This window comes from Bufo bufo, chromosome 6 (genome assembly GCF_905171765.1).
Source record: "Bufo bufo chromosome 6, aBufBuf1.1, whole genome shotgun sequence".
Taxonomy (NCBI): domain Eukaryota; kingdom Metazoa; phylum Chordata; class Amphibia; order Anura; family Bufonidae; genus Bufo; species Bufo bufo.
In genome coordinates, this window is record NC_053394.1 from 390651645 (window position 1) to 390670287 (window position 18643).

Here is an 18643-nt window from a genome sequence, read left to right on the forward strand (position 1 = left end):
AGGGCCCCCTCAACAGTATTACACAATGAAATTATATACAGTGACAGTATAGACAGTGTATAAAATGAATGGAACAGCTGCCGGCCCTGGTCTGAGAGAGCGATCTTTACTAGTCACAGGAATGCGGGCGGCATGAAAGGAAGGGGTCACTAAAAAATTACTGTGGGATGGAGCCCCATTCAAAAATTTGCTGTGGGGCCCAATCATTTCTAGCTACGCCACTGATGCAGCCCACGAAAGCAAGTTGAGTTTATCGATTCCAAAACCTTAATTAAATTGTGGGCCTGGTGATCAGTTTAAGGCCTTTTAAGCAGTATCAGCAGCAGCATGGTGATAAAAATGAGTGGCAAGGTGACATGGTGTGGAGATGGCAGCATGAGGAGGCCACATAGTGGCACAATGACTGTCACGGTGGGGAGTGGGGAAAACCTCCCACCGTGAGATGTCAAAGGGTAAAAGGGATCAGTCTGGCCCAAAAGGAGTAATAAGGGAGCAGGTCACCTCCTACAGCGTCCCTAATCCTCTCCCTGACTCCTCACCGTATTAGCGGACCCCGATGGTAGGACGACTCATACTCAGGATTCCTAGAGACCCTAAGTCGCCCTGGTAATCCCTCACCAAGGAGCAGGGAAGAGACGACCTGTTCATCCCAGTCATGGAGGAACAGAAGTCTCTGACTGGAACCCGTGCGCTAGTGCTGTTGTCCACACCAACATTAAAGGACACAGCACAGACCACAAACCACACAGGAACCCAGGACACCCATAGCTGCAATAAACATGAGACAGGGGAATGTCTAGCAAAACATGCTGGACACCAAACACCACCAGACATGTAACACCAAACTAGACATACAAACACCCTGAACATAACCCACTCCATACAAATAGGGACAGGAAGGGAAGGAGACACCGGGATGACATTAATGACCACAAGGTGTCACAAATATTTAGACCGCACTCCTTAAGTGGTGATAATTAATGATTTTATTTCATGTTATTTTAGCTGGAATAGGTGGTATGTCAGTTGCAACGTTTCAGGCTTAATAATCGCCCTTCATCAGGCACTCTGAGGACCACACTGAGTGTACAGCCGGCGCTTGCACTTTATATACAAGTAAATATTCAGGAAAGAATGTTTTCTATCAATTTTACCTCTAAAATCGATTTTTTTTTTCTCCTTGGTTTTGTGCGTATTATTGTCATTATGTAAAAGTGGCGTACTATTCGGACAACATAGTTCCCAGCAGCGACCATCGAGTCCAAGATGCATCCATACATCCTCCCTATGCTATTACAGAACCATTTCAGTGGTGTTACCAAAAATTTCTGACATTTTCTTATGAACCAGGCACCCTCCCCTCTTCAGAGCAGGGGGTACCTGGTTTAATGCTCGGGTTCTCCCATTGACTTCCATTATACTCGGGTGCTCAGTCGAGCACCCGAATATCACAATGTGTTCGGCCCGAGCACTACGGTGCTCGATCAACACTACTGAGCACCGGATATTTGCCTGCTGCTGGGAAGAGCATGATGTGCTCGGTATTACTTTAACTTTATGTAAAGGGACACTGAGGGGAGATAACTATTGTGTGGGGCACTAAGAGGGGATTCGTCGCCTCTTGTCCAGCACTAGGAAAGCTTTTATTTATATATCTTTTAAATAACTGATTGGGTGGGGGTTGCAGGGAAGTTGCTCAAGGTGGGAACCAGCGTTTTCTAGTTATGCCCCTCGGTCTACTATTAGATTGTGGTCTGTTTGGCCACCACTGTTTTAGTCAATTGATATTCTAATTGTGTGTCATGTCTTGTACTTTTTGTGGATTTTTTATATGGAAAAATATATATAAAACTTCAATACAATTTTAATGTTATTCATCAATAATAAAATGTGTTTTATTCTTGGCAGATGACTGTACCAGGAACTTAGAGAAACATCTGGCATCTTCAGATTTTGAAGTAGATGATTGTGGTATCACACGAGATACATTTGAAGAGCATGCCAATATGCAAGATATACTCTCATCCAATCACAGCAACAATGCATTATTTAATTCTTTTAAACAGCTCCGATCGTCTTATTTATCAAACACTGTAACACAGAATAAAAGTCACAGAAGAGGTGCTAAACATCAAACAGCTCACGTAAAAGAGAAGACATTTTCATGTTCAAAATGTGGGAAATGTTTTAATCAGAAATCGGCTCTTGTTGTACATCAGAGAATTCACATAGGAGAAAAATCATTTTCATGTTCAGAATGTGGTAAATGTTTTGAGTATAATTCATCTCTTCTTATACATCAGATAAGTCACACAGGAGAGAAGCCATTTTCATGTTCAGAATGTGGGAAATGTTTTAACCGTGAAAAATATCTTGTTATACATCAGAGAATTCACACAGGGAAAAAGCCATTTGTATGTGCAGAATGTGGGAAATGTTTTAACAGTAAACAATATCTTGTTATACATCAGAGAATTCACACAGGGGAAAAGCCATTTTCATGTTCAGAATGTGGGAAAAGTTTTAACACTAAACAATATCTTGTTATGCATCAGAGAATTCACACAGGAGAGAAGCCATTTTCATGTTCAGAATGTGGAAAATGTTTTAACCATAAATCAGATCTTGTTAGACATCAGAGAATTCACACAGGGGAAAAGCCATTTTTATGTGCAGAATGTGGGAAATGTTTTAACCGTAAACCATATCTTGTTGTACATCAGAGAATTCACACAGGGGAGAAGCCATTTTCATGTTCAGAATGTGGGAAATGTTTTAACAGTAAATCAGATCTTTTTATACATCAGAGAATTCACACAGGGGAGAAGCCATTTTCATGTTCAAAATGTGGGAAATGTTTTAACAGTAAATCAGGTCTTGATAGACATCAGAAAATTCACACAGAGGAGAAGCTATTTTCATGTTCAGAATGTGATATGTGTTTCAACCATAAATCATCTCTTGTTAATCATCAAAAAATCCACATATAAGAGAAGCCATCTTTATGCTTAGCCCGTTTAGTGACCTCCCTTATGTGTTTTTATGGTGGTCACTAACTGGCTTTATTCCTTCAGATACTCCTTTTTACAGGAAGATAAAACAGCACCTTGTTTTCAGTTACCAGAGGTAGCTGAGGGCTTGGAGCGATGATTGGGACCGCTGTGGGAGCTCCCCAAACAAACATAGTCTATTGTATTGAATGAATATTGGTAATCAAAGGACAGATCTAGTTAAAAGTAAAACTAAGTTTTTTTTTATATATATATATCCTCTAAACACGTTGTCATGCCCCGCCGTGACTATGTGCGGAGGTCGGCCAGAATAGCAGCACGAGTTTAGTGTTTTGTTTTGGAGCCGTGCTGGATCCGCCTCTCATTAGGTGCACTGGGTGGGGTCATTAGTTTAAATAGCACTCCATCCCAGTGCTCTGAGCGGATTATAGGAATCACTTTGGTCTTGGAAGCTAGGAAGGAAGGAAGGTTGTCTGTTCCAGCTCAGAAAGATAAGTGTGGTTTCAAGTTTGGTTGTTTTGTGTCATCTCTCCCATCCAGGTTCTGTGCAAGCAGGCTGCTCCTATTTCCCCTCTTCACCATCTCAGGGAATTTTAGGGTGTTTCAGCCCAGGCACGGGGACACATCATACCTACCACCAAGGTCTGCATGTGGGCTGAGCAGTGCAGGGAGAGAGGTCAGGGATTAGCTAGGAGGTGACCCTTCCCCTGCCTCTCGCCTAGAGCCTGGTTGGTGGTTTATCTGTTAGTCTGAGTGCACGTCCGCCATGACACATGTTTGGTGAGAGAAAAAAATAAAAACAGTATTCCACCCTGTCTGTGATCTGTATGGGGACCCTCCATTCCTGTAAAACTGCAAATACAGGGGCCTATATCTGAAAGTCCAAAAAATAGAGCTGGATTCCCAAAAGAGCTGGGGTCCAGACATGTGGAAAAAGGGGCGTCATTCACACTTGTAAATGGCCAGTTCTTTGCAGTCAAGTGGAATGACCGATAGGATGTAACATAGTTTATAAGGCTGAAAAAAGACATCTGTCCATCCAGTTGAGCCTGTTATCCTGCAAGTTGATCCAGAGGAAGGCAAAAAATAAAAAATGTGAGGTAGAAGCTTATTTTCCCCACTTTAGAGGGAAAACGTTTGTTCCAGACTCCAATCAGACAATCGGAATAACTCCCTGGATCAACGACCCCTCTCTAATAGCTATAGCCTGTAATATTATTACACTCCAGAAATACATCCAGGCCCCTCTTGAACTCTTTTAGTGAACTCACCATCACCACCTCCTCAGGCAGAGAGTTCCATAGTCTCACCGCTCTTACCTTAAAGAATCCTCTTCTATGTTTGTGTACAAACCTTCTTTCCTCCAGATGCATGTCCCCTAGTCACAGTCTTTGGGATAAAAAGATGATGGGAGAGATCTCTGTACTGACCCCTGATATATTTATACATAGTTATTAGATCTCCCCTCAGTCGTCTTTTTTTCTAAAGTGAATAACCCTAATTTTTATCTTTCTGGTTACTGTAGTCCACCCATTCCAGTTATTACTTTAGTTGCCCTTCTCTGAGCACTCTGCAGCTCTGCTATGTCTGCCTTGTTCACAGAAACGCAGAACCGCAGAAAAGTCCTCCATGTGTGGTCTGACTAGTGACTTGTAAAGTGGCAGGACTATGTTCTTATGGGCACTTATGCCTCTTTTGATGCAACCCATTCTCTAATTGCCCTTGGCAGCAGCTGCCTGACACTGGTTTCTACAGGTTAGTTTGCTGTTCACTTAAATCCCTAGGTCCTTTTCCATGTCAGTGTTACCCAGTGTTTTACCATTTAGTATGTACTGCTGACTTGCATTATTCCTCATCTGCCACTTCTCTGCCCAAGCCTCCAATCTATCCATATCCCTCTGTAGTAGTATACTGTCCTCTTTCATTTTAATTACATTACACAGTTTAGTGTCATCTGCAAAAATTGAAATTTTACTTTGCAAGCCTTCTACAAGATCATTAATAAATATATTGAAGATAATAGGGCACAATACTGACCCCTGAGGTACTCCACTAGTGACAGTGACCCAATCTGAGTGTGTACCATTAATAACCACCCTCTGTTTTCTATCACTGAGCCAGTTGCCCACATGCAGACATTTTCTCCCAGTCCAAGCATTCTCATTTTATATACTAACCTTTAATGCAGTACAGTGTCAAATGCTTTGGAGAAGTCCAGATATACAACATCCATTGATTCGCCACTGTCAAGTCTGGAACTTACTTCCTCATAGAAACTGATTAAATTAGTTTGACATGACTGATCCCTCATGAAGCCATGCTGATATGGCATTATTTTCTTATTTTCATTGAGGTACTCCAAGATAGTGCAGATAGAGACCTACATGCTATCTTCCCCTCCTATAACGTAATTATCCAGGTCCCCCCCCCCCTCCGTCCCTAGTTTAAACACTCCTCCAACCTTCTAGCTATCAGCTGCCCCTTCCCTATTGAGGTGCAGCCCATTCCTACGATAGAGCCTGTAGCCGACAGAGAAGTCGGCCCTGTTCTCCAGGGACCCAAACCCCGCCTTCCTATACCAGTTCTTGAGCTACTTGTTAACCTCCCTAATCTCCCACTGCCTTTCTTGTGTGACTCGTGGTACAGGTAGTAGTTTGGAAAACACTACGTTTGAGGTCCTTGCCCTAAGCTTGTGACCTAAAGCCCTAAAATCATATTTAAGGACGCTCCACCTACCTCTAACTGAGCATGGCACAGCCCACGGGTAGTAATAGAGAGAGGGGCTACCACTGATAAGAGTAAGCCTGCTTGACACATCATAAATCTATGGGAGTAGTGTATCTTTCAACCATACCTGGTGAAGCACAAAATCAGGGCCTGATATAAAAGTATAACAATCTGCCTATTCCAGTCCCGGTCGGTTCTACCCCTATAAGTATTTGTAACATTACAAAAACTGTCAGCTCTGGTCTTACTGGGCACATTTCATCAGTAATGTGCAAGTTCCCCCAAAAAGTGACCAGGCTAGGATTGCCTAATTACATAGAAGCCATTACTCATCTTCCACGAGAAATATCATCTTAATCTGCACATCCTGACCAAAATGTACCTGTAGATAAATCCAAGTGGGGTCCCTGCCACCCCTGTATTTGTAGAAGTCATGTGGTTCACTCATCTCACATGAATTTAACAGTGGGGGAATCCTTGATTATTTTTTATTGTATGTCCCACCAGCTCTGGATTGTTTAGTTTTATAATTGAAGATTACATGATATAAAATATATTCATTGGATATGTTGCATTTGTGACCATTTTGAGTTAAGAAATTTGAGTTAAGTGTTTGTGTGTTAACCCTGCTACATCTGTACTTCTAGAAGTAATGACAATAGCTCGGATGGGGAGGGGTGGTAGTGATCCTTTACTGTTCTTATGGATGGTGATTGCTTGTTTTGTGCACATAGTGGTTTCTACATTGCCAGGCAGGGCCATTATGCTGCAGAAGCGTGACTTGTCACATTTGGATGCCCCAGTTATAAAGAAAATTTCTTTTGGTGTCAATTTGCATATTGAAATAATAAGCAGCTGGAGTTTGAAATTTTTTTCCCCAAATAAAACTAAATAAAGATTAAAAAAAAAATCTCTAAAAACATTAATAAAGAACCCCTATGTGACATGTAAAAACAATATCAAAAATTTGTTGGGTTGCACAAGAAGTAAAAATGATGCTTGGACCATTAAACCGCCACATGCTTTAAATGACTATAATGAGTATGTCATTAAAGGGGTTTTCCAGTAATGTGATCTCGATGGCCTGTTGTCAGGATAGGCCATAAGTATCAGATAGGTGGGGGGGTCTGACACCTGGCGCCCCCACCAATCAGTTGGTCTACAGTAGCTCTGGCACCAGAACTCCACAGATCCATTCTTTGTGCCTTAGACAGAGGTGGTGACCAATCTCTTCAGTTAAAGCAGCTCCGACATAACCGGATTCATCCACTACACCATGTTGGAAAAGTTTTTGAAATTCATATCATTTTAAGGATTAACAAAGTAATTTTTGTAAAGACTGTTTGAAAGGATTTGGACCTTTCTGGACCTCTACGACAACCTTGGTTTGAGTCACTGACGTCAGGAGAGATGTTTCTCAGTTGGCAATAATAGACACACACACACATCACTGAGAAACACTCTAATTTTATTATGCTATAGCTTGGCCTTATATAGGCAGTAGAAAAGTTTACATAACAACAGCGTTAAACCAATCATAAAAGATAAAAATTGGTGCTCACACAGATACTACCGGAACATCCTTTTATGGTATGTAATACGTCACATATAAGAATGTACGCAGTTGTGCCGAATGACCCTGAATGAGACAGAACATTTGTTCTAGTTCTGGGAGATTCCCAGAATCTGTCCGGAGACAGATAAGTGAACCTAACTCACAGCGGGGGAGGATGTGAAGTGCGTGGGTGAGATATTATAACAATTCTGTACATGTAAAAGAAGGCAAGATGGAGTGACATTTCTCTTCACTGTTGACTTGGGTAATAAAGCACAACTGCAGCGAACATCTGGGTCAACAGTTTATAGAACATCCTGCCTCATCATCCTGTCATATTCTATAGAAACATCCTGTTATATATTCTATGCAAAATATCGACTAACCTGCCTAGTTATAGCAATTATTATTATATAGCTTATTTCTTTATTGCTTACATAAGGAACCTTATATAAAGCCTGGACTCCTAGTATAATCAGACAGCTGCTTAGCAGAGCTTGACAACATTGTATTGTGTGTTATTTAGTTGTCTCACTGTCGGCAGGAAATAAAGATTGCCGACCTTCTGATTCAGATTTCTTCATTCCTTAATTGATAGATATTTAACATAAAACTAAGCAGATGGAAATATATTTCTGATAAAGATTTTGAATATATATATGGAATATGTGGAGTTAGGATTTAATGTCTGCCCATTTGCTCAGGTGAAGGTAATTGGCAGAGGAAACAGGCTCAAAAGGTGGCCCTGCTTCAAAGCAGACCAAGTTTACATGTCGCACTCTGCTCAGACAAGCTGGCAGCTCAGCTCCCCTGATGGGGGCTGAGTTGGTCAACAACTATAAAGAAACTCCCCAGACATCATGGAACCAGGAGTTCATAAGACATTGCCCATACATCTCATAAATACACCGTTGACGTCTTTGAGACCCTGGGTTTGAGACGGACTTTCTCCTGGTCTTCGTTTGCTTCTGGGACATAGGGAAGGGGAGATATGGAGAACTCCTTCCGGTGAGGAGCTAGGATCCATAATGGGTTTTTGGATCTCTGGCTGCCAAGCCAAAAGGAGGGAGAGCTAGAAACTCGCTGTCCTAACTGCCTCCCATGTGACATAATCCAAGAATTCTACAAGATTACAACTTTAATGGACCACATATGTATCTGGTAGCTGACTTTTATCTGTTAACTCTCACTGTACCATCACCTGTATTTGCATAGATGACCATTGTATATAATTTGTGTATATAGTGTTATGTCTAGTGCGCCCTTAAAGGGGTTGTCTCACTTCAGAAATGGCATTTATTATGTAGAGAAAGTGAATACAAAGCACTTACTAATGTATTATTATTATCCGTATTGCTTCCTTTGCTGGCTCGACTAATTTTTCCATCACATTATACTCTGTGTCTCTTTTCCATGGTTATGATCACCCTTCAATCCAGGATTGGTGGCCATGTTTGCACACTATAGGAAAAAGTGCTGGCCTATGTGTGTTCCTATGGTCCCGGCCACCAGAGAAGCCAGTGCTTTTTTCTTTAGTGTGCAAGCACGGCCACCGATGCTGGATTGCAGAGTGGTCGTAACCATGGAAAAGACATGTATAATGTGATGGTAGAATGTGTCTAGCCACCAAAGGAAGCAATATGGACAATAACAATATATTAATAAATTCTTTGTATTAACTTTCTGTACACGATAAATGTCATTTGCAGAAGTGAGACAACCCCTTTAAGGCAATTTAAATATATAATTTAATCTTGCGCTGTTCTGTTGTCTCGATCCACAAATCCACACGTCTGTGGCTCGGTATTATGTTACATGCTACCTTGGTTGGTTTCTGACCCAATATAACTCTGTTAATGGACCGGGCTTATATCTAACGAGGAACTGGTGGCAGTCTACTGGGCTAGCAGGGCTCACTGGGGCAGTGAAAGGGTTCTCTTAGCCTGTCAGGGTTACGGTACGTCATATATATATATATATATACACATATATACAATCAGGTCCATAAATATTGGGACATCGACACAATTCTATCATTTTTGTCTCTATACAACACCACAATGGATTTGAAATGAAACAAACAAAATGTGCTTTAACTGCAGACTGTCTGCTTTAATTTGAGGGTATTTACATCCGAATCAGGTGAACGGTGTAGGAATTACAACAGTTTGCATATGTGCCTCCCACTTGTTAAGTGACCAAAAGTAATGGGACGATTGGCTTCTCAGCTGTTCCATGGCCAGGTGTGTGTTATTCCCTCATTATCCCAATTATAATGAGCAGATAAAAGATCCAGAGTTAATTTCAAGTGTGCTATTTGCATTTGGAATCTGTTGCTGTCACCTCTCAAGATGAGATCCAAAGAGCTGTCACTATCAGTGAAGCAAGCCATCCTTAGGATGAAAAAACAAAACAAACCCATCAGAGACATAGCAAACATTAGGCGTGGCCAAAACAACTGTTTGGAACATTCTTAAAAAGAAGGAACGCACCGGTGAGCTCAGCAACACCAAAAGACCCGGAAGACCACGGAAAACCACTGTTGTGGATGACCGAAGAATTCTTTCCCTGTTGAAGAAAACACCCTTCACAACAGTTGGCCAGATCAAGAATACTCTCCAGGAGGTAGGTGTATGTGTGTCAAAGTCAACAATCAAGAGAAGACTTCCCCAGAGTGAATACAGAGGGTTTACCACAAGATGTAAACCATTGGTGAGCCTCAAAAACAGGAAGGCCAGATTACAGTTTGCCAAACGACATCTAAAAAAGCCTTCACAGTTCTGGAACAACATCCTATGAACAGATGAGACTAAGATCAACTTGTACCAGAGTCATGGGAAGAGAAGAGTATGGAGAAGGAAAGGAACTGCTCATGATCCTAAGCATACCACCTCATCAGTGAAGCATGGAGGTGGTAGTGTCATGGTGTGGGCATGTATGGATGCCAATGTAACTGATTCTCTTGTTTTTATTGATGATGTGACTGCTGACAAAAGCAGCAGGATGAATTCTGAAGTGTTTCGGGCAATATTATCTGCTCATATTCAGCCAAATGCTTCGGAACTCATTGGACGGCTGTAACGGATCTCCTAGCACTTAGAGAGGGTACCTCCATTGATAGGTTCTCCTAGTGCTTCCTGAGGTCTCCAAGCACTCCACTTGACACTGTAAGCGCTGCAGACCCCACGAACCGCCGAAGCTTGGTTGAGGCCTCACCGTCTACTACCCACCCTGGACCTACGACAAGGCTCCAGGCTCCAGTGGGTGAACCTCTCCTACATCCAGAGAGCAGGAACAGCTCTTACAAGAGCTAGTAGTTATGCCAGGGGAGTATAGCAAATCTTCAGTGTATAGCAATCCCCCAGTGTTGATCAGTTACCCAAACACCAGCCTCAACATGATGAAGGGTAAAAACAGGAACTCTTTATTGAGGGCTACCCGCCCGTGTTTATGCAGGTCCCCATCTGGTGGACACTCCGCTAGGGGACCAGATGGAAGACTGTGACACAGGACAGATATGCAGCAATTCAGGATGCACAGACACAATACATCCCCACAATGCATCATGGTTTCCTCCTCTCTGCCCTGGAGACACCCGAGGAGTAATTCAATTATCTCTCAGGACAAAGGGAAATCGCCAATACACATGTGGGGACAACAGGACAGAAATCACCATTTAAACATACAATGTCACAACCCTTACAGTAAACACAGACATTTAACATATCCCCAGATAGCTCAAGTCTGAGTGCATATTATTAGGTGAATGGCACTCAGACTACACGAATACAATAAAATGAGCTATCTGGGTACCCTCACATAACATACAATACAAGTCCAAAGACAGATGGTTCTGTCACACACTTCAAAACCCCACATATCCCCATAATGTATACATCCATGGATAGCTCTGATCTGGGTGAACAACATATCCAAAAATCACCCAGATCCGAGCAGGGGTTCCCGAATTCCATGGAAGTCACATTTGGCCGACCGCAAGCATGGCTTTCCTGCCCAAAACAGTTCCACAGATTTAAGCTGTGCAGCTGGTCTGTCTTCTCCTTCAAAGTTAGTATGGGCCATAATTCTGGGGCAATAGGCTGGCAACCAGGCCCCTCCAAAACCCAGTGGCGAGGTTGGTTTCGCCACACATCTCCCCCTCCCAGGGAAGACTAACCAGATACCTGACCTCACGCAGGTCGGTACCTGAGTTAGTCTGGCAGTCCACCCACAACCCAATACTGGACCTGTTGAATTTTGGGGACTGGCTTTGTTCTGTATGTCCCCAGCTGTTGAGTGGGCATCTGCTACTCCTTGCTTCATTGTTGTTCTCTAGCTTGGAGCTGTAGGTACTTGGTGGGCAGAGGCCGACTGCGCTCTGTCCAGATGCCAGCTCTTCCGCTGGGGAAGCTGGTGTGGACTCAGCCTCTGGAGAAGAGAATAGAGGAGGACAGAGGCCAACTGCGCTCTGCCCAGATGCCAGCTCTTCCGCTGGGGTAGCCTGTGGGAAGTCCGGCTCTGAAGAAGGGGATAGGGGAGGGCAGAGGCCAACTGTGTTCTGCCCCGATGCCAGCTCTTCCGCTGGGGAAGTCGGTGTGGATTCAGCCTCTGGAGAAGAGGATAGAGCAGGGCAGAGGCCAACTGTGTTCTGCCCAGAAGCCAGCTCTTTCGCTGGGGAAGCCGGTGTGGAGTCAGCCTCTGGAGAAGAGGATAGAGGAGGGCAGAGGCCAACTGCGCTCTGACCAGATGCCAGCTCTTCCGCTGGGATGGGGTCAGGGAATCCTACCCCCAGGTCCTTGTTGCGGATCAGCTGTGGAGAGGAGGGATCGCTTACCTCCTCCTCCTGGCATTCCTGTGGGGTTGGTGGGGAATCTGTACCGGCTGTTCAGCATCCCGGTAGGCCTGGTGCAGAGACTGCGGTCCCATCTGCACCATTGGAGTTAGGGGTGCTGTCCCCCTATGGTTGGGGAGAGAGACCGGTTGTCTCCTCTCCCTTCAAAGTACACTGCCACTGGGGAATGGAGACGATGCTCTCCTCTCCCTGCAAAACATACTGCCGCTGGGGAGCAGGACCAACTGTCCCTACTCCCTGAAACTCCGGCTGCCGTTGGGGATCTGGGCCGACTGCCCAGCATCCCTGTAGGGCCGGTGGAGAGATCTCGGTCCCATCTCCACCTGCCATATGGGTTTCCCCCCAGGACCAGTCTATGAGGTCCCCTACCTCTGTAGCTGGTACTGAAGCAGGGGATACTTCAGTCGGGTCTTCCCAGTACACCTCCACAATATCCTCCCAGCTGAAGGGCTCTGGACCTGGGTCTTACACTCTGCTCTCTCGCTGAGCCCTCTCATTGGAGTGGAAGAGATCTCGGTAGTCCTGCTCCAGTTCCCACTCCAGGGTTGCTAGGTGAGCCAGGTCTTTCTCTACCTTGTGGGGGTCATCCCAATCCAGCCTAGCCTCCCTCTCGTAGAAAATGTTCTGAAGTCTGGACTGTGCAGGGCTCCCGAAGTCAGGCTCTGCAAAGGACTCCCATAATAAGCCAGGACCACCAAACGCCTCTCCCTCTGGCTTGTCATGCTCAGCTGTCCAGGGTATATACTGTGCCATATACCACCAGAGCGCCTGGTAGGCCTCCTCCAAACATAGCTCCTGCCATACCCGGAGCTCTAGTTCCTTCACCCATTCCGCCAGGGGCTGCTCTCCCAGAAAGGGCATCTGCAGGGCCACTTGCTTCTGCAATCGCTGCTCTCCACTGGGGAGACTGTCACCTCGCTGGTATTGTACATTACCCAGGGCCTGGTACCAGATGCCTTTCCTTAATGCATCCCGGCCATCCAGGTCTTCCTCATCGTATGCCACTGCTGGTTCCATCCTGCTGCTGTAGCCAGGGGCGCTGTACGGATACTAGCGTTGCCCTCAATATACTCCACGAACGGTGTCTCCGAGCTGCTTATCCTCACACTAGGAAACCATACCACTGCTTGCCACCAATGTAACGGATCTCCTAGCACCCCGACCGGGTACCTCCATCAAATGATGCTCCTAGTGCTTCCCGAGGTCTCCAAGCACTCCACTTGACACCGTAAGCGCTGCAGACCCCACGAACCGCCGAAGCTTGGTTGAGGCCTCACCGTCTCCTACCCACCCTGGACCTACGACAAGGCTCCAGGCTCCAGTGGGTGAACCTCTCCTACATCCAGAGAGCAGGAACAGCTCTTACAAGAGCTAGTAGTTATGCCAGGGGAGTATAGCGAATCTTCAGCGTATAGCAATCCCCCAGTGTTGATCAGTTACCCAAACACCAGCCTCAACATGATGAAGGGTAAAAACAGGAACTCTTTATTGAGGGCTACCCGCCCCTTTTTATGCAGGTCCCCATCTGGTGGACACTCCCCTAGGGGACCAGATGGAAGACTGTGACACAGGACAGATATGCAGCAATTCAGGATACACAGACACAATACATCCCCACAATGCATCATGGTTTCCTCCTCTCTGCCCTGGAGACACGCGAGGAGTAATTCAATTATCTCTCAGGACAAAGGGAAATCGCCAATACACATGTGGGAACAACAGGACAGAAATCACCATTTAAACATACAATGTCACAACCCTTACAGTAAACACAGACATTTAACATATCCCCAGATAGCTCAAGTCTGAGTGTATATTATTAGGTGAATGGCACTCAGACTACACGAATACAATAAAATTAGCTATCTGGGTACCCTCACATAACATACAATACAATTCCAAAGACAGATGGTTCTGTCACACACATCAAAACCCCACATATCCCCATAATGTATACATCCATGGATAGCTCTGATCTGGGTGAACAACATATACAAAAATCATCCAGATCCGAGCAGGGGTTCCCGAATTCCATGGAAGTCACATTTGGCCGACCGCAAGCATGGCTTTCCTGCCCAAAACAGTTCCACAGATTTAAGCTGTGCGGCCGGTTTGTTTTCTCCTTCAAAGTTAGTATGGGCCATAATCCTGGGGCAAGAGGCTGGCAACCAGGCCCCTCCAAAACCCAGAAGCGAGGTTGGTTTTGCCACAGCGGCTCTTCACAGTGCAGATGGATAATGACCCAAAGCATACTGCAAAAGCAACCAAAGAGTTTTTTAAGGGAAATAAGTGGAATGTTATGCAATGGCCAAGTCAATCACCTGACCTGAATCCGATTGAGTATGCATTTCACTTGCTGAAGACAAAACTGAAGGGAAAATGCCCCGAGAACAAGCAGGAACTGAATACATTTGCAGTAGAGGACTGGCAGAGTATCACCAGGGATGAAACCCAGCATCTGGTGATGTCTATGCATTCCAGACTTCAGGCTGTAATTGACTGCAAAGGATTTGCAAACAAGTATTAAAAAGTGAAAGTTTGATATATGATTATTATTATTATTATGTCCCATTACTTTTGGCCCCTTAGTAAGTTGGAGGCACATATGCAAACTGTTGTAATTCCTACACCGTTCACCTGATTTGGATGTAAATACACTCAAATTAAAGCTGACAGTCTGCAGTTAAAGCACATCTTGTTTGTTTCATTTCAAATCCATTGTGGTGGTATATAGAGACAAAAATGTTAGAATTGTGTCGATGTCCCAATATTTATGGACCTGACTGTGTGTGTATATATATATATATATATATATATATATATATATATATATATAGTCCTGATCAAAAGTTTAAGACCACTTGAAAAATGGCAAAAAAATTCTATTTAGCATGGCTGGATCTTAACAAGGTTCCAAGTAGAGCTTCAACATGCAACAAGAAGAAATGGGAGTGAGACTAAACAATTTTTGAGCATTCAATTTAATGAAAACAACGAATAAACTGAAACAGGCTGTTTTTCAGCTGATCAAAAGTTTAGGACCACACCTCCAAAAAAAACGATCCAACTTCCAAACATGAACTCAGTAATGAGTAGCTCCGCCGTTATTGTTTATCACTTCAAAAATTTGTTTCGGCATGCTTGATGCAAGCGTTTCCATGAAGTGAGTGGGAACATTTCTCCAAGTGGTGAAGACGGCCGCACGAAGGCCATCTACTGTCTGGAACTGTTGTCCATTTTTGTAAACTTCCTTTGCCATCCATCCCCAAAGGTTCTCAATTTGATTTAGATCAGGGGAACACGCAGGATGGGCCAAAAGAGTGATGTTATTCTCCTGGAAGAAGTCCCTTGTACTGCGGGCATTGTGTACTGTAGCGTTGACCTGTTGAAAAACCCAGTCGTTACCACACAGACTAGGGCCCTCAGTCATGAGGAATGCTCTCTGCAACATCTGGACATAGCCAGCGGGCGTTTGACGCCCCTGCATTTCCTGAAGCTCCATTGTTCCACTGAAGGAAAAAGCACCCCAGACCATTATGGCGCCCCCTCCACTGTGGCGCGTAGAGAACATCTCAGGTGGGATCTGCTTGTCATGCCAGTAACGTTGGAAACCATCAGGACCATCAAGGTTAAATAAAACTTTCTTCCACCTTTGAATGTCCCATGTTTGGTGCTCTCTTGCAAAGTCCAAACCGGAGACGAGGTCTTTGAAGACGTTTTTTGTTTTTGAAACCCTTCAGTCTCAGATGCCGTCTGATTGGGGCTGCAGTCAGCACCAGTAAGGGCCTTAATTTGGGTCGAGGATCGTCCAGTGTCTTGACGGACAGCCAATTGGATCCTCCGGCTTAGTGCTGATGAAATTTTTTTGGGTCTTCCACTTGGCTTTTTTGTCCCATAACCCTCAGGATCATTTAAGAAATTCCAAATGACTGTCTTACTGCGTCCCACCTCAGCAGCGATGGCGCGCTGTGAGAGACCCTGCATATGCACTCAACAACCCGACCACGTTCAAAAAGAGAGTTTTTTTGCCTTTTTCCATCACAACGTGTGACTACCTGACAGAAAATGACAATGAATCCACATCTTTGCACAGATTTGGCCTTTTAAAGGCATGTGGTCCTAAACTTTTGATCAGCTGAAAAACAGCCTGTTTCAGTTTAATCTTTATTTTCAATTAATTGAATGCTCAAAAAATGTTTTGTCTCACTCTCTCATTTCTTCTTGTTGCATGTTGAAGCTCTACTTGGAACCTTGTTAAGATCCAACAATGTAAAATATGATTTTTTGCCATTTTCCAAGTGGTCTTAAACTTTTGATCAGGACTGTATATATATATATATACAGTGGGGGAAATAATTATTTGACCCCTCACTGATTTTGTAAGTTTGTCCAATGACAAAGAAATGAAAAGTCTCAGAACAGTATCATTTCAATGGTAGGTTTATTGTAACAGTGGCAGATAGCACATCAAAAGGAAAATCGAAAAAATAACTTTAAATAAAAGATAGCAACTGATTTGCATTTCATTGAGTGAAATAAGTATTTGAACCCTCTAACAAAAAAAGACTTAATACTTGGTGGAAAAACCCTTGTTTGCAAGCACAGAGGTCAAACGTTTCTTGTAATTGATGACCAAGTTTGCGCACATTTTAGGAGGAATGTTGGTCCACTCCTCCTTTGCAGATCATCTCTAAATCCCTAAGGTTTCGAGGCTGTCTCTGTGCAACTCTGAGCTTGAGCTCCCTCCATAGGTTTTCGATTGGATTAAGGTCCGGAGACTGACTAGGCCACTCCATGACCTTAATGTGCTTCTTCTTGAGCCACTCCTTTGTTGCCTTTGCTGTATGTTTTGGGTCATTGTCGTGCTGGAACACCCATCCACGACCCATTTTCAGTTTCCTGGCAGAGGGAAGGAGGTTGTCGCTCAGGATTTCACGATACATGGCTCCGTCCATTTTCCCGTTTATGCGAATAAGTTGTCCTGTGCCCTTAGCAGAAAAACACCCCCAAAGCAAAATGTTTCCACCCCCATGCTTGACGGTGGGGACGGTGTTTTGGGGGTCATAGGCAGCATTTTTCTTCCTCCAAACACAGCGAGTTGAGTTAATGCCAAAGAGCTCTATTTTGGTCTCATCAGACCACAGCACCTTCTCCCAGTCACTCTCTGAATCATTCAGGTGTTCATTGGCAAACTTCAGACGGGCCTGCACATGTGCCTTCCTGAGCAGGGGGACCTTGCGAGCCCTGCAGGATTTTAATCCATTGCGGTGTAATGTGTTTCCAATGGTTTTCTTGGTGACTGTGGTCCCTGCTAATTTGAGGTCATTAACTAACTCCTCCCGTGTAGTTCTAGGATGCTTTTTCACCTTTCTCAGAACCATTGACACCCCACGAGGTGAGATCTTGCGTGGAGCCCCAGAGCGAGGTCGATTGATGGTCATTTTGTGCTCCTTCCATTTTCGAACAATCGCACCAACAGTTGTCACCTTCTCTCCCAGCTTCTTGCTAATGGTTTTGTAGCCCATTCCAGCCTTGTGCAGGTCTACAATTTTGTCTCTGACATCCTTGGACAGCTCTTTGGTCTTTCCCATGTTGGAGAGTTTGGAGTCTGCTTGATTGATTGATTCTGTGGACAGGTGTCTTTTATACAGGTGACTAGTTAAGACAGGTGTCCTTAATGAGGGTGACTAATTGAGTAGAAGTGTCTAACCACTCTGTGGGAGCCAGAACTCTTAATGGTTGGTAGGGGTTCAAATACTTATTTCACTCAATGAAATGCAAATCAGTTGCTATCTTTTATTTAAAGTTTTTTTTTCGATTTTCCTTTTGATGTGCTATCTGCCACTGTTACAATAAACCTACCATTGAAATGATACTGTTCTGAGACTTTTCATTTCTTTGTCATTGGACAAACTTACAAAATCAGTGAGGGGTCAAATAATTATTTCCCCCACTGTATATAAAATTTAAAAAAATTTATTCATAAGGGATTGCTCTCTCAGGGGGGTTGAAATCACAGACTTCTCCTCTGACAACGGGGTTCAAGTCCAAAAGGTGCTTTATTTCGGCACTTCAGCACCATCACACACATAAACATAGAAAATAAACACCTGCCCATCTGGGCTCCACCTAATACATGTGTTGTCTCTACCTCACCTATAGAGCGCCGTTCACACACTGAATTAGATCTGGCTTCCTCAGCCATATACGGTCCAGCAGCCTCCAGGCTGTGACCACACCAGCACCCTTGGTGGAAGAGATGATCCAGAAGTCCTTCCTACTCTGACCATGCGACCCTCTTTCCTGAGGCATCTCTGGGCCCCCCAAACGTCAGGCTTTACAAAGGCTTGTGGCCCCTCAGTGCTCCTGGCTGAGACCACACAGAGCCTCTCAGGCTCCCCTCTCTCTCTCAGGCTTCCTTAGCCTTTCTCCCTCCAAGTCATACACAGAGGGTTGTTTTATTCCCTCTTGATTACATTAGCAGGCATCACCTGCGAT

At 44.2% G+C, this 18643-nt stretch overlaps 1 long non-coding RNA gene and 1 pseudogene across 1 annotated transcript; one reads left to right on the top strand and one right to left on the bottom strand.

The window, feature by feature from the left end:
• LOC121003523 overlaps positions 1-18643 on the top strand; it is a 791128-nt pseudogene that overhangs the window by 511034 nt on the left and 261451 nt on the right.
• Positions 5455-12429, bottom strand: LOC121003616. The gene is made up of 3 exons (XR_005779558.1): positions 12419-12429; positions 10248-10252; positions 5455-5675 (listed from the first exon to the last, which is right to left on the bottom strand). It is a non-coding gene; the product is annotated as an uncharacterized LOC121003616 (long non-coding RNA).